The following is a 14,931-nucleotide window of genomic DNA, read 5'->3' as shown; positions in this document are numbered from 1 at the left end:
GAGTCTCTTGGGTAACCTTGCTTCTCCCATGCGTGTAACGTGACCCCACCATCTAAGCCTGTTCGCCCTGACTGCTACATCTATAGAGTTCATTCCCAGTTTTTCTTTGATTTCCTCATTGTGGACACCCTCCTGCCATTGTTCCCATCTACTAGTACCTGCAATCGTCCTAGCTACTTTCATGTCCGTAACCTCAACCTTGTTGATAAGGTAACCTGAATCCACCCAGCTTTCGCTCCCATACAACAAAGTTGGTCGAAAGATTGAACGGTGCACAGATAACTTAGTCTTGGTACTGACTTCCTTCTTGCAGAAGAGACTATATCGTAACTGAGCGCTCACTGCATTAGCTTTGCTACACCTCGCTTCCAGTTCTTTCACTATGTTGCCATCCTGTGAGAATATGCATCCTAAGTACTTGAAACCGTCCACCTGTTCTAACTTTGTTCCTCCTATTTGGCACTCAATCCGTTTATATTTCTTTCCCACTGACATTACTTTCGTTTTGGAGATGCTAATCTTCATACCATAGTCCTTACATTATTGATCTAGCTCTGAAATATTACTTTGCAAACTTTCAATCGAATCTGCCATCACAACTAAGTCATCCGCATATGCAAGACTGCTTATTTTGTGTTCACATATCTTAATCTCACCCAGCCAGTCTATTGTTTTCAACATATGATCCATAAATAATATGGACAACAGTGGAGACAGGTCGCAGCCTTGTCTTACCCCTGAAACTACTCTGAACCATGAACTCAATTTACCGTCAACTCTAACTGCTGCCTGAGTATCCATGTAAAGACCTTTAATTGCTTGCAAAATTTTGCCTCCTATTCCATAATCTTGTAGAACAGACAATAACTTCCTCCTAGGAACCCGGTCATATGCCTTTTCTAGATCTATAAAGCATAGATACAATTCCCTGTTCCACTCATAACACTTATCCATTATTTGCCGTAAGCTAAAGATCTGGTCCTGACAACCTATAAGAGGCCTAAACCCACACTGATTTTCATCCAATTGGCCCTCAACTAATACTCGCACTTTCCTTTCAACAATACCTGAGAAGATTTTACCCACAACACTGATTAAAGAGATACCTCTGTAGTTGTTACAATCTTTTCTGTTTCCATGTTTAAAGATTGGTATGATTACGGCTTTTGTCCAGTCTGATGGAACCTGTCCCGACTCCCAGGCCATTTCAATTATCCTATGTAGCCATTTAAGACCTGACATTCCACTGTATTTGATGAGTTCCGACTTAATTTCATCCACCCCAGCCGCATTGAAGCATTTTTACGGAACAATTATTTTTATAATTTTCATATATTACTAAAAAACGTCAGTTGTCACTATGACGTCGATATTCTACAGATTGTTTTTCAAAACGTTTTTGTACTTTTTATCCCAATATTCCTTGTTCTCGTTCACCATTCGTGTAATCCCCAAAAGACCACAAATCATTCGGTGGAGCCCACGCACTATCAGCGCATGCGCGAGGCGTCCGCAGGCAGGCTGTTTACTGTTCTTGCAGAGCACGCGACCGCGTTCCCTGTACGCGCTTCCGTACAGATCGGAGAAGCGACAAGTGCGCCTTCCAGGTTCCGCTAATAGCTATTTGCTTGACGATTTTGTCTAGGTAGAGCATCCCTCCATTGTGTGGCAGCCTCTTCTTGATTTTTCATTCTGGCCCAAAATTAAATCTTAATAGTTTTCATTTATTTCTCTTCTTACCAGTAGATAACTATGGTACGATTTGTTCTGGAGTCATTCGCTATATTGGTATCCCGCAATTTTTAATGTATGACATACCGTCCTTTAACGGTGTCCTTTTGACATACCGTCCTTTAGCGGTGTCCTTTTGACGGCCAACGAATGTCGCGAGCTTTTCCGCTCTAGTGTTTTAATCACGTGAGTAATAACATTTTAATGGTCTTATGTAAAAGTTTTTAATATTTTTTAAAAAAATTTAAAATAATTTACTATACCAGTGTATGTCTCAGGGTTGTTATTCCTTCTGGATTTATTGTTATACAGATGTTCACCTGAAGATGTGGCTTTTAATGCCACGTAACGTGTAGTGATCCAGTAATAAAGGACCGAATACAGCCGAAGCGGTTATTAATACCCGAGATGAATACTCATAGCGCTGGTTGCCCCACCTACAAGGTTGTCTGCAATGTGTCAAGAAATCAAGGAATATGTACAGTGCAAAAACTGTAGGGGAAGACAGAGTTTGCGATACATTGAATAAATGTTTGGGGCCATGGAGCGCAAATAGTAGTTTCGGACGAAGAGTTCGGCACTGGAGAGGAATTTGTGATGATTCGTATAAAAGTCAGATTTGCTAGTAGTGGTTCTTTTCAACGTGGTGTGCCCTCGTCCTTCGTTCTATGAACTGACTTATGTAACCAATTATAGGGGGCTTACAATTTAACGTCGACTCTGAACGGCACTAATAATATGAGCAAAGAAATCAATAAATGGAATAGTTACAGAGGTTTAGTACATACGATTCAGAAGTGGTAGTAGTGGTGTAAAACTGTGCTATGGGATGTTGCTGTTGTAGTCTGGTTTGATGCAATCCTCCATTCTAGTCTATACTCTGCAAGTCTCTTATCTCCGAGTAACTACTGCTACCCAGCCCCATTCGAACCTGCTTACCATATTCAAGTCTTGGTCCTGCTCTACAATTTTTATCACCAACACTCCCCTCCAGTATCAAGCCGACGATTTTTAATGCCTTACGATGTGTCATACCAACCGATTCTCTCTTTCAGTGAAGTTGTGCCATAAACTGCGAGCCGGCCGGAGTGGCCGAGCGGTTCTAGACGCTACAGTCTGGAACCGCGTGACCGCTACAGTCGCAGGTTCTAATCCTGCCTCAGGCATGGATGTGTGTGATGTCCTTAGGTTAGTTACGTTTAAGTAGTTGCAAGTTCTAAGGGACTGATGACCAAAGAAGTTAAGGCATATAGTGCTCAGAGTCATTTGAACCATTTGAGCCATAAACTGCGATAGGACTGAGAAAAAGTCGATAAAAACTAATAGTAGACTGAACTGGCGGAGACGGGCGTCTCCGACCCAGAAAATGTGTGAACTGGCAGTGACAGGGGGCAGAAGTGAGACGGTAGGATCGGGACGGGGGGAGCTGTGGCTGGGCGGAAGGTCGGAGCGGCGCGAGACCTTGCTGGCTGGCTAACTGGCTGGCTGGCTGCGGGGCTCGCCACGTGGTGTGCCGAGGTGCGGAGCTTGCCGGCTGGAGTCCTTGACCCGCGCGGCTGCGGCTGCGGCTGGATCGCGGACCACGCCCTGCCCTGGCCTGGCGAGCCGCTGCCACGCCCTCGCTGCTGGAGTTGGAGCCGCTTTCTCCAGCAGCAGAGCCTCCGGCGAAAGTCCGACCCCCGTACCTCTCGACCAGTTGCTCTCTAGTGCTCGCAATGGGCGGCTCTGGACGCTGGTAGGAACTAACATGTAAACCCCCACCTTCTGACTACTCAACAGGAAGATTAAAGCTACATTCTGACAGAACATCCCTCCACCATCCTCTTTGCCTACAAAGTTTTGATTCACCCCATCCTCTGTTACACCAATACAGCCTGTATAGCCGCTCCAGCAAATTACTGCAAATCTCTCCAAATTCTTGAACGCCATGTTCTCCGCCTTGTTTCTGCCGTGAGCACCGCTGATATGTTGTTTATCCCACAAACTCTTCTCGAGCAACCTCATTGTTTCTTCTCCAGTTTCTGATCCAGGTACGCTGCCGCACTTATACCAACACATCCTACCGACCATAGGCCTTCACACTATCCATATCCTCTCTCCACGCAACTTTAACTCTCTCTCTGTTCTCTACAATTAAATCCACCCAGACATTCGCCCCTTCTACCACGTCTAAGTCATTCTCTTTCCTCCTCTATATTAGGGTTTGCTCTTCCCTTCCCACCCTCCTCTATATGTTTTCCCTCATAACCATAGTTAATATTATCCCAAATCATATTTGCCTCGCCGGCCGGGGTGGCCGAGTGGTTCTAGGCCCTACAGTCTGGAACCGCGCGACCGCTACGGTCACAGGTTCGAATCCTGCCTCGGGCATGGATGTGTCTGATGTCCTTAGGTTAGTTAGGTTTAAGTAGTTCTAAATTCTATGGGACTGATGACCTCAGAAGTTAAGTCCTATGGTGCTCAGAGCCATTTGAGCCATTTTGAACCATCTTAGCCTCTAATATTCACCTTCCAACGTTGCACTCATTACCTCACACCAGTTCCACTACTCCAACAATATCGCACATTTTACGCCATAAAAATCACTCAGCTACTGCTCTCCCAAATTTTCCTCTCCCAATATGGGTGTTTGATTTTAAAAGAACGTCAGTCTGAAACTATCATACACATAACATTAAAAACAATGTAAAAAGTTCGTGGTCTTAACGGTTTTAATACTATTTGTATTAGTTTAAATGATTCTGACTGAGGAGCATCGGGTCGTATCGTTGGCAGTAAGCCCTCGGCCCATGATGGGTGAGTGAATGAAAGAGCAATAAATAAATAAAAAACGCTCTCAGAACTTCTACCATCACAACGAAGTAGACAGTTTTATCTTCACTGCTGAGGAGTGATTCACTTTCAGACGTAATACGCTATGTGATATCTGCTATTTTCATCTGACAGAAGAATGGTTCATTCATATGATGCACCAAAATTTATTGATCTTCATCTTAATAGAGTATAAAGCCTCCACCAGCCACGATAATACTTGCAATTTGGTTTCATATGGACTGGAAACGGTTCGGGGCTCAGGAGAGACTATCGTCCAGTCCTAGCCACCTTACCAACTATTTCTTGTCTGCCAGATTGGAAAGAGGCGCAGATTTTTTTTATTTTTTACTTTGACAGTCACTGAGCTTGTTGGTTAAGTTTAAAACCACGAACATGTGTTTCTGAATGCTTTTCGTAATGCCCACTGTTGTAGGGGACTGACGACCTCAGATGTTAAGTCTCATAGTGCTCAGAGCCATTTGAACCATTTTAACCAGGGTTAGCCCTTCTTAATATAACGGTTGAATGCCAACACTGAGTGTCCAACTCTTTGATGATTATAAGTACTCATCAACTCAACCAACTGACCCATTTCTGCACAATTAAAACAGTCGTGGATCATCACGGGCCCTCATATGGTTAATATGATGGCTTACGCTCAAGTCTCCTCCAAGGCCTCTGGGAACTGCGATTAATTTACCGCGGCACATGATTAATATAAACGCAGGACAAAATAACATGTTTCCAGCACTGAAGAATCCGCTACTGATGTCTTTCGGTACGGCCTAACGGGGTAATTTTGTGGGCTGTATCCTCTCTTTCGTGAAACTCTGGCTCAAATATGCCAGTGATGTTGTGCTCTTCAAAGTGTTTGTTTACACTCTGGTTGGAAACGACTAGCTTTGATGACCTGTAACAGTCGTTGCCTGCGAAAATATACTTCCAGTTCTGCTCGTTCACAATCGTTTTTGCCCTCAAAACTGCTAAGAATTAGCTGAAGATCCGGATGTCAGCCACAGCCAGTAATGCAGCAGGGCAATACGCGACGATAATATTCCAGAATCAGTCTCGCAGCTTTGCAGCGTGTACCATGCCAGTATATTAGGGGACGCATTGTTATGTCATCGAAAAACGTAATAATCACGAAACTTAGGCACTACAATCAGCAGTCGTCACCTCAAGAAAATTGTTAAGGGCGACTTGATAACTTTTCTCCCTCACTCTTGCAGCACTCTCTTCCAATAACACATTGTCCAACAGAGTGAATTTCAAGATAAATGTATCTCCTTCGCCTTCAATAGTAAATGCATGTATTTCAGTCTACCGAGCTGATTAGGTAACTGGGCAAGATAGACTTTACGTCGCTCTTTAACTGGTCGAATGGCCTCCAGAAGTATACGGTAGTGAATCAGTAGGTAACAGCTCAGAATCATAATAGAAAACATCTTTGATTATATTTAATAATGTCAAAGTTTTTTTAGCTCATGGCAAAGTAAACCGATTATTAGTACCAAGTCAGTAACTAAATGCTATTGAGGATTATAAGGCGATACTCTCTTCCGAGCTAAGAATAAATTCAACCAAGTTCTTTTACAGAGACCTATTGTCGGACGCGGAATTCGATCCACGATATAGTCTTGTAATGTTCCTCGTACACAAATCACTGAAATAAGTGGTAGTTGCAAATACCAGAAAAAATTTCTAGCGTCAGTCAGGGGTCAAACACTTGATCTGGTGGTGGTAACTGGATCGATGGTGCGTGTTGGTGGCCGTGCTGCCTTAGAGAGCTGACACAAAGCGACGCAGCGTCAGTGACCGACGATAGAAGGCAGAAGTGGCTGCTCCCATAGTGATAACATGCAACACATCAGATAAGGTGAAGGTAAACCTCGGCTTCCGGCATGACTGTGATGATGGTGTGCACCCGCTCTTGGCGTCAGACAGCAACGATGTAGGAACGCACTGGCTGGTGCACAGCCACAGTGTGTCCCACCCGCATCTCACCAGGAGGGTTGTTGTGAGCAGGAGGAAGTCACACAGTGGGTAACCTGATTGTGCGAATCTACCGAATTGACTGCATACACACTGAGGATAGGCAGAGGCCTAGAAGCATTGTCAGCACAGTGTGTTAGCAGCAGCTGGCTGCCTCATCTTGGACTGCAAGCGGCCGGTGTTTACTCCGTTGCTAGGCATACTGTACACACATGGATACTAGATAACACAACGAGAATGATGCTAAGATTTGGGCGGCATATATGCGACCTGGGCAGACTAGTGTCCTTCAGTAGCAACACTCCTAGTCCAGAAATCATTACAGGCTGGAGTGGCTAGACGTCATCGCCGGGCAACAATAACTCTATTTGATCTTGTATTCCTGTCTGGTCCTCTCCTTCAGAAGCTGGAAGTATAAGATATCACGTCTTCAGCTTTCAGCGGCGCAGGCTGGTGTATCCCGCAGCTTCAGCGTAACTCAATGGCTGTTCTTGCGTCCTGAATACGCTGTGTTGCTCCATTGCTTCATAGTGCCTTGGTCATTGGGTACTTGTCCCACTACGACGTCGTTCCACTGAACTGATGCAGGAGCGATTCATCGTCCTCCCCCTCCCCCCAAAGAGTAGGAACAGTGGACCATGATGACGTGTTACCCAGCCATTTAGCTCACGTGTTTGAAACGTCCCCATAGAAAAATTATTGAATTACTCTGCTGGTAAACCCCTTACGTTATTTGATTTTCAAACAGCTGAGCAGAACTGAACGTACTCAGACATTTCGATCTTTACTTATTCTGATCAACACTAAACTGACACACAATATTTTTTAGCGCAACGTAATCTGACTTTCAAAAATCACTACAAAAGAATGGCCCTGACTAACAATAACCTATACCTTTCATGAATCACTTACCTCACAAAAATCTTCGTTACTCAGACTACTGCAATACAGCGTGCGCCAATACTGCCAGCTGAATAAAAGATTCTAACTACTGAAGGCACTAACTCCTGATAGGTATAGTTAGCAAATGAAAGATTTTGATAGAGAAAAAAACAATGTATTTACCTTAATAGTGGTCAAAAGTCATAATATATATATCAGTTCATGACATCCAGTCTTACAAATTTACTGTCTCTGATGGACACACGTCCAGATCATCCGCTCTCAAAACTCCGCCATCTCTCTCCCCACATCCACCAGTGCTGGCGGCTCACCTCCAACTGCGCAACGCTACGCGCTGTTTACATCAAGCTGCCCATCACTACAATAGCAAATTCCAACAATGCAAACCAGCCACAGACTGCACACAGCACAGTCAGTGATTTTCATACAGAGCGCTACGTGGCGTTACCAATAAAAAAACCTAAACAGCCTACTTACATGTTTTAAGGTGGAGCCCCTCCACGCCCATACTGGCATGCTGGCCAACATAAAAGGTCTGCTGCCATCTGTGCGTATGGGTTAGTTTTCGCTAAGTGAGGTCTCGCAGGATGTGCGATGTTGGTGTACGTCTGGTTATGATTAACCATTAATGCGCTCTCATCTGGAGAAAGTTGAACGAGGGTAGCGGTTTGAAGGGCTGAGGAAAACCGTGTCAAGGCACAAGTCGAAAAAAAAAACCTATTTGATATTTGGGTCGGGTTGTAAGAGCAGTAGCGGTTTTCTTGCTGCTTGCGACAGGCCATGCAGCGCTATGTTTTGTTAGTAGTGGGTATCATGAAGGCGGATACCCTTGACGTTGTGGATGTTACTCGGCAGCTGCAGCTGGGTACCGGTGTTGCCTTTTCGGTCAGCGTCAGCATACCTGTAACAGTTGGTTTCGTCATCGGTTAATGTCAAATAGGTCATATAGCGGATTCACAGTGTAGTGCTGGCGGTTTGTTCGTGCGTTAGTGTGCGAGCTTGTCGCCTTCCCCGCCGTAGCCTGATGGTCGGCTGTGATAGCAGCTGGCGTATGTAGTCAGTGTTGCTGATGCGCAGGGGCTTGCCGATGTTGTCGCTTGTGAGTGTATGTTAGCTCGTCATAGTTGGGTACGCCATAGCTAGCAGTGTCTTTGGCTGCTTATGCTTCCACATACGGTTGTTTCCCAGAGTAAGGATGAAGCATTGTTCGAATGTCTCGAGTTCCTGTGTACTCGTGTGGTGAGTTTGTTGAATACTTCCTTGACGATTTCAAACCGGTATTCATTGTGAAGATCCATGGTGCGGGTGCAGCGTGGAGCGTTGCTAATGATGCGCAGTACTTTGTTCTGTATGATCTGCAGACGGAGCAGGCGTTTAGGAGCTGTATATCCCCAGACGGGAGCTGCGTACGTCATCAGAGGTCTAATCAGTGTCATATATATGGACTTCGACATCCTCCTATCAAGTGTACTTTCCCTGTTGGGCATTGGGTAGAGTTGTTTGTACCTTACGTGCGCTCTGTTGGCAACGTATTCTATGTGGTCCTTCCATGTAACTTTACGGTCCAGTCAGACACCGAGGTATTTGACTTTTTCTCGGAAGCGTATTGGGCGTACATGTGGTGTTGCCTGTTTACAGTCTCGATGTTTGCGCAGTAGCTTCGGTCCGCGTGCGAACAGAACTGTTTCGCACTTCTGAACGTTTACTTTAATACGCCATCGTTCCAACCAAGCCTCGGCAGTTCTGAGTGCCGTGTGTAATCCTGAATTTATGCTCGATTGTTTCCAGTCTCGCGCAAGGATGGATGTGCCATTCGCGTGGATGGCTAACGTCGTGTTTTGTGCTGCTGGAAAGTCATTAATATAGCGGTTGAACAAGTTGGGCCCCAGAATGCTTCCCTTGGATACTCCAGCTTGGGTACCGTGTTGTGTCGATTGTTTGCCCTGCACGTCAGTGTTGAAACATCTGTTAGTGAGATATGAGTGTGTGAGATATAAGAGTCCGTCGGGGAAAGCAGCATCGCTTAGTTTGCGTGTAAGGCCGTTGTGCCAGAGACGTTCGAAAGCTTTTTCGATGTCCAGGGACACGGCCCCTGTGGCTTTGTTAATGTTGTAGCCGTGTGTTATATGTTCGACTACGTGGAGGAGTTGTTGTGTTGTCGAGTGGTGAATCCTAAGGCCGAATTGCTCCGGTCTTAGGGCGTCATTGGCGATGCAGTGCCTAGTGATACGTTTTAGTACCTTCTCAAGAATCTTGCTGAGCGAGCACAGAAGACTGATGGCTCGGTAATTCTGTGGGAAGGAGTAGTCTTTCCCTGGCTCCCTGAACATCAGGACCTTGGCCGCCTTATAACCAGTCAGGGAGTTGTTGATGTTTTAAGATGGCATTCGTTATGTGTGCTGTGGCTCTGAGCACTATGGGACTTAACATCTGAGGTCATTAGTCCCCTAGAACTTAGAACTACTTAAACCCAGCTAACCTAAGGACATCACGCACATCCATGCCTGAGGCAGGATTCGAACCTGCGACCGTAGCAGTCGCGCGGTTCCGGACTGAAGCGCCTAGAACCGCTTGGCCACCGCGGCCGGCGTTATGTGTGCAAGGTATTCTACGGCCCTACGCGTGAACTCCTGGAGGACACGGTTTTGAATATGCCTTCGAGACCAGGGGCTTTCCTGGCATTGGTGTGCTTGATAGTCCAAGTAATTTCGTTTGTTCTAGTATGTCTGATTTCATCGAGCATGTGCTGGGCTACAAGCCGTCTAACCTACTGGTCCTTTTCAAGTGTGAATACGTGGTCTGAAGGAGGCAGGTTCGGCGTGAAGGACGCTGCAAGTGTTGTGAGCCCAAGCTCTGCCTTCTCCTTCGCGGTCTATGCAGTGTCGTCTGGTCCTTGTAGAGTTGGAATGTAATGTTTCTCCCTGGTGAAGTGTCTGGCTAGCTTCCACGCGCCAGGACGTCTGGTATCTAGCCCTGCAAGTCTCTGCTCCCATTGCTCGTTCCTAAAAGTTTGTATTTTCTCTCGTATTAGTCCCTGGAGTATGTTAAAGTGCAGTTTATAGAAGGGACGCCTGTTACACTGCCAGTATCTCCTGAGGCGCGCGCTTGTAATTCGGTATTTTGCGTGGTTCTTTGTCCTGCAGTGGTTTTCAGTTTGCAGTATTACATGCATGTGGTCTGAGTCCAGATTGTTTCCAACCGTAAGGTTGAGTGTGCATGTTTAATGTAAGTTCGACCTAGTGCATGCTCGTAAAGTTTCTTGCCGTTGGAGGTACGTTTTTGTGAATTCCAGTCGGGGTGTTTTGCGTTTAAATCTCCAGCGGCTATTATCCGTAGTGATATGTCGAAAACTGTACTGATATCGCGTGTTGCTATGTTTTTAGGTAGGTTGTATAGCGATAGCAGAGCGGTGTTAGCTCCGCTGAACTTGACCATGACGGCCGTAGCCCCTCGTCTATCAAGTACAGGGAGATCGATGATCGTGTGTTCTATGTCTTTGTGTATGATTATGACTATACCGCCCCGCTTCCTCCCATCCGCTCGGTCGGTACGATGGACGCAATAACATGGGATGTTTAGCTGTTTGTGAGGCATGAGCTCCGCTTTGTTTACATTTGCGATTAGGATACCCTTTCGCTTCATGAACGCAACCATTTCGGTTCTTTTGTTTACGATCCCGTTGGCATTCCAAAACAGGATCTGTGAGTTTGTGTTGCCGTTTGTGTTTCGGGGCTGGTGTGGTGTGTCCATGTATTGGTGTAAACAGTGGTGTGATAACAGATGGTTCAAATGGCTCTGAGCACTATGGGACTTAACATCTGAGGTCATCAGTCCCCTAGAACTTAGAACTGCTTAAACCCAACTAACCTAAGGACATCACACACATCCATGCGCGAGGCAGGATTCGAACCTGCGACCGTAGCGGTCGCGCGGTTCCAGGCTGAAGCGGTTAGAACCGCTCGGCCACAGCGGCCAGCGGTGTGATAACAGTTTGTATGTTAGTGCAGTTGAGTGAACTCGACATGAACTGTGTAAAGAGTTGTGAGACACAGTCCATAGTCTTCATGGCTATTTCGGTGCTCATGAGTCCGGGGAATAATGTCTTCGTTATTCTTCAGAGTCCTGAGTTGATGTTAGGATTGTCGGCCTGTGGGTTATTGGTCGTGCTGGCGGCTACTGGTACTTGAGTTGGCATCTAGTGTGGTCTGGCTTGTGAGTCAGTTGTTTGTGTAGTAACTGTGGGCGCCGGTGTGGTCTCTGAGGTGAGTGGACGTGTTGTGTTGGTCGTTGGGTTGGTGTCAGAGTTGTGTATGTGCGTATTGGTGTCCTGTTGTCTGTGTGCTTGTTGTGGTGTGGTCGTGTTCCCTCAGTTCCGATTGTTTCTCGTCCTCCACATTCCCCGGCGTTGCGACTGTCCCTGAATAGGTGTATTTTCTGTGGACGGGATGGGCTGCAATCCCTGGTCTCGGGGTGTAGGGTGTTGTTATTTGTGTCTTATGGCGTAACCGATGCGGGTGTGGTGTTGAGCGTTGTATGTCTTGTCTCTGTGTCTGTCACTGGAGGTGTTTGTTGTGTGGATGCGCAACTCTGAGGTTCCTCGGCCCGCGCCGCGCTGCTGGAGGTGCCAGCTGCCGCCTCAGCAAAGGATATTCGAGTGCTTATAGGGAGCCGGAAGGGGTGGGGGGGAGGGATTTGGATCTGTGATGGCGACAGTTTTCACGTGTTTAGCTATTTTACGCCTCAGAACCTCCTTGTAGGCAATACACCTCCTGTAGTTGGCCGGATGGGCCGCACCATAGTTGGCGCATTTGCGTGGTGTTGTGTGGGGGAGTTTGCAGTGGTGGGTTGTGTGTTCACGAGCGCATTTGCTGCAGCGGGGAGCGAGACCGCAACGGATACCCGCATGTGCAAAACGCTGGCACGTATGGCATTGTTATGGGGGGGGGGCGTGCGTGGCGTGTCGTATATCTCTAGATTTACGACAATGGAAGAAATAACTTCATCTTCAGGAGGTAGCTTAACCACGTAGTTGTGCGATAGTCTCACTGTGCCAGGCCATAGCATCTCTCCATTTTATATACACCGTGGTCTACAGCTGTCTTCCAAATGCGTGGATCACGAAGATCATTTATGTCTCTCGAATAATAAATGTAGTACTCGATTTTTAAATGCTCTCACTACCTCTATAAGTGTGTGAGGTATAAGAGTCAAACTTTCAGTAATATGGCGCGTATTACAAGGTCATCAATTATGGATATTGAATACGTAGACGCTACTTGCTGACGGCTCTAGGGAACCGACACAAGTGTGCTGAGTGATCCTCCTGGGTCCTATTTAAAAATTCAGTCCCTGAAAGGAAACATATGAGTTCTGAGGGAACTCTCAGATCTGAAAGGTTGCCATTGCTTGGCTGGTCTTAATCGCCGACTACCTACCAGGAAGGTATCTCTTCATTTCTGGCATCTTTCCTCGAACCAAGGAGTGTCTCTGAAGGTCATCGCCATCTTGGTGACCACCAATAACTACAGTTTGAAAGTCAGTGCATTAAAATTAATTTAGCCCAAACTTATCACTGTACAGAGGGAATATGAGATTTAATCTCTGTTTCTCTCATTTTGGGAACACACAGAAAATCGAGAAGCAATCTTTTTTATTTTAATGTACATAACTTTAAGAAACGTAGCAATCAGCCACTGATTCTTGTGATTCTTAAAGTAATATAATACACAGCTACGGAGTTCAACAAGCATTAAATTGGGTAAATTAATTTTAATTATAACTTAAGTCCTTAACCAAATAAATGTAGAGTCAGACTATCTCTATTTGGTTTAGTATATTGATCACGCTGGCAGCTATTTTGAAATGTGGTACAGCATGAACGAAATTGATGAAAATTTTAAAATACGCTTTACGAAAAAAAAAAGCACCACGAAGGAACTATCCGAATGGGATGGAAATCGGTAGATGTGTAGTCAAACAAATTATTACAGTTTACGAAAATGGGATGACTTATTCAAGATACAGAGCTTCACAAATTGAGCAAGTCAATAACGCGTTAGTCAAGCTGTGACTCTTATGCAGTTACTCGGCTAGATATTGACTGACTGAGTACATGGATGTCTTCCTCTGGGATATCGTGCCAAATTTTGCCCAATTGGCGAATTATATCTTCAAAATCCCGAGCTGATTGGAGGGTCCTGTCCACAACGCTCCAAATGTTCTCAATGTGGAGCAGATTCGGCACCCTTGAGGGCCAAGATAGGGTTTCCGAAGCAAGAAGAAAAGCAGTAGAATTTCTCGCGTGTGCAGGCGGCCATCATCTTGCTGAACTTCAGCCCAGGATGACTTGCGATGAAGAGCAACAAAACTGGGCGCAGAACATCATCAACGTACCGCTGTGCTGTAATGTTACCCAGATGGCGACTAAAGAGTATTGCTGTAAAAGAAATGGCTCCGCAGACCGCCACTCCTGGTTGTCAGTCCTTACGGCGGGCGACAGTCAGGTTGGTATCCCACCTCTCTCCAGGGCGTCTCCAGACAGGTCTTCGCTGGTCATCGATGCTCAGTTCAAAGGGGGACTCATCACTGAAGACGACTCTACTACAGTCAGTGAGATACTAGGCTGGTTCAAATGGCTCTGAGCACTATGGGACTTAACATCGGAGGTCAAAAAAAAAAAAATGGCTCTGAGCACTATGGGACTTAACATCTATGGTCATCAGTCCCCTAGAACTTAGAACTACTTAAACCTAACTAACAGCACACAACACCCAGCCATCACGAGGCAGAGAAAATCCCTGACCCCGCCGGGAATCGAACCCGGGAACCAGGGCGTGGGAAGCGAGAACGCTACCGCACGACCACGAGATGCGGGCATATTGGAGGTCATCAGTCCCCTTGAACTTAGAACTACTTAAACCTAATTAACCTAAGGACATCACACACATCCATGCCCGAGGCTGGACTCGAACCTGCGACCGTAGCGGTCGCGCGGTTCCAGACTGAAGCGCCTAGAACCGCACGGCCACAGTTACCGTCCAGTGAGATACTAGGCCGAAGTTTGGAGCAATATGGGCAGCGTCCTCCAACCATCTCGCGATTTTGACGAACTAACGCGCCAGTTGGACAGAATTTGGCACTGTATTCCTTAGGAGGAAATTCAACAACTGTATCAATCAATGCCAAGGTGAATAACTGCTTTCGTGACGGTCCGCTGTGACCAACATAAGACGCAAAATCTCCAAGACTGGCTAAGTTTCACGGAAGCTCGAAATTTAGTGCGGACGTCAATGTGAGATGCTTTTCATAGTTTCCACAATGAAACTTTCCCTCATAATATGGTAGAAAACCCAAAGAGATTCAGGTCGTATGTAAAGTACACCAGTGGCAAGAAACAGCCAATACCGTCACTGCGCCATAGCGATGGAAATGTTACCGATGATGGTGCCACTAAAGCGGAGTTACTAAATACAGTTTTCCGTAATTCCTTCA

Source organism: Schistocerca cancellata, chromosome 2 (assembly GCF_023864275.1).
Source record: "Schistocerca cancellata isolate TAMUIC-IGC-003103 chromosome 2, iqSchCanc2.1, whole genome shotgun sequence".
In the NCBI taxonomy this organism is placed as follows: domain Eukaryota; kingdom Metazoa; phylum Arthropoda; class Insecta; order Orthoptera; family Acrididae; genus Schistocerca; species Schistocerca cancellata.
The sequence above is the reverse complement of the archived record's forward strand: the minus strand, read 5'-3'. Positions refer to the sequence as shown.